This window comes from Festucalex cinctus, chromosome 9, assembly GCF_051991245.1.
Source record: "Festucalex cinctus isolate MCC-2025b chromosome 9, RoL_Fcin_1.0, whole genome shotgun sequence".
Lineage (NCBI taxonomy): Eukaryota > Metazoa > Chordata > Actinopteri > Syngnathiformes > Syngnathidae > Festucalex > Festucalex cinctus.
Window position 1 is genome coordinate 27,351,240 of NC_135419.1, and position 1,917 is coordinate 27,353,156.

The 1,917-nt window shown below is 39.5% G+C and overlaps 1 long non-coding RNA gene across 1 annotated transcript; it reads left to right on the forward strand.

The window, feature by feature from the left end:
• Positions 1–654: 654 nt before the first annotated feature.
• On the forward strand, positions 655–1,478 carry LOC144026160 (uncharacterized). Its single transcript, XR_013285059.1, has 3 exons — positions 655–773; positions 1,113–1,261; positions 1,363–1,478. It is a non-coding gene; the product is annotated as an uncharacterized LOC144026160 (long non-coding RNA).
• The last annotated feature ends 439 nt before the right edge of the window (positions 1,479–1,917 follow it).

The window sequence follows — 1,917 nt, forward strand, 5'->3', positions numbered from 1 at the left end:
TTTATGAGTCATTAAATAATTAAATATTTGGTAAGGCAGGGTTAGATGAAATGTGATAGTTGTTTTTTTATTTATTTAGTTTTTTTTTTTTTGCCGGTAGGTTTTATAGGTTTTATGAGCGACGCCTATTTTTAGTGTCACCTTATGTTTCTGCAGGTTATTGCTCTATACAACTGCTGTCCCAACAATTCACCTGCCTCCACAAGACCAGCAGCAGATTCAAAATCCACCTGCCCAGCGTGCAGCAGCAGCTAACCGAGAAAGGAAGCGAGCCGTAGCTGAGGCTATCACCTCTACAGCTGCCTCCGAACAAGAGATGGCTGATTACGAGGGTGAGTTATTGCAGGATCAATCCTGTTCAAACAGCCAAGATGATGAAGTTATGCCACCACATAGTTTGGATAAAAGTAAGTTTAGGTGGAGTTGTTTTTGTCACTATGTACTTACCAGGTATTTATTTATATTTTTATCCTTAGAGTTGTTGCTAGTTTAACCTGAAAAATAGAAATATTGTCATACCTTGTATCTGTAGAACAACCAAACATCTGTCACACGCCAACTAACATTTATAACAAACTAAGGAAATGAAATTCATTTGAAGGTACTGAAGTCAATGTCGCAGTGGTGGAACTCCTGACAAAGACCATGTTTGTCAACGATGTCATGAAGATGCCTCACCTCCGACAGACCAGTGGTGTGGAAGCTTTTCACAGTGTGGTGAATCACTTTGCCCCAAAGATGTACAACTTCTCGTACAAAGGAATGAAAAGCAGGTGCGTTGAAGAAAACTTTGATATGTATGAAATGGAGACTATAGTGATGAGGGGGGAAAGTAACGTAATGAAGCACTTGCTTTGAGCCTCCTCTAGATGGTGCTCATGGCTTAAACATAACAGCTAGTGCAATGGAAATTTATTAAATTTCCACTGCATCTGTTCAACCAAAAATGCCATCTCAAAGAATCGAAAAAATATATATATATATATAATGTGCTTCTTCAAGTGTGATTTGTCCATGACTAGTAGAACATATGGATGAAATGTAGAACTTTATAAAGCTATTTCATCACAATGTGACAATTTGTTAATAAGGCAATTTTTGTTCAATTCCAGAATCATTCTCGCTGCTATGCATTATAATGAAAATGCTGGGAGACCACAGAAAGTGACGAAGGAAGGAATACACTCCTACTGCATCGTTTATCCCAAATATAAGAGTGGTGGCTATTCTCTGAGAAAGATATTGGTGGATGAAACTTATGGTAAGTTATGAAACAAAAACAATTCCAGGCAGATGCATTACTGAGTGTACCCCATATGTCACCCAAATATTTATCATCCCAATTTTTTTTTTTTTTTGTAGACTATGTGAATGACTGCCTTTCAGAGGCGATGAAAGTGATTGACGTTCCAAATAAGTACAAAACCGAATGATGTGGTAGTCGAGCCACAATTTCTCACAGCAGCAGTGAACAGACCGGACAAGTCAAATGTTATTGCTGAGCACCATACGAGATTCCTCAGGAAATAAAGAATCACATTCCTTGTATTAAGTTGTCCTCATTTGTTTATTCTTATTATGATGCAACCAGTACAAATCACAGTTCTGGAACATTTCTCTGTGAAACACGAAACCCTTTGAATACAGCTGACTCCTCTTCTCCTGGTGGTGGAAAATGTGCCCTGATACAAGACACTGCAACATGCTGGGAGCAGAACACGGTTGTCCAGACCAAGAAACTTCCAGCACCAGCGCACCAATTGTCTGTAGGCAATATGTCTATACTTGGCATCCTGTGGCCCATCAAATGCCTTGCCTTTGTACTGCTGCTTGTAGGTCATCCATGCCACCTGTAATCCATATGGGTTCAGGCACACAGCATTGAATCCAGGATGATCAGTGATGCAGTCCAGTACC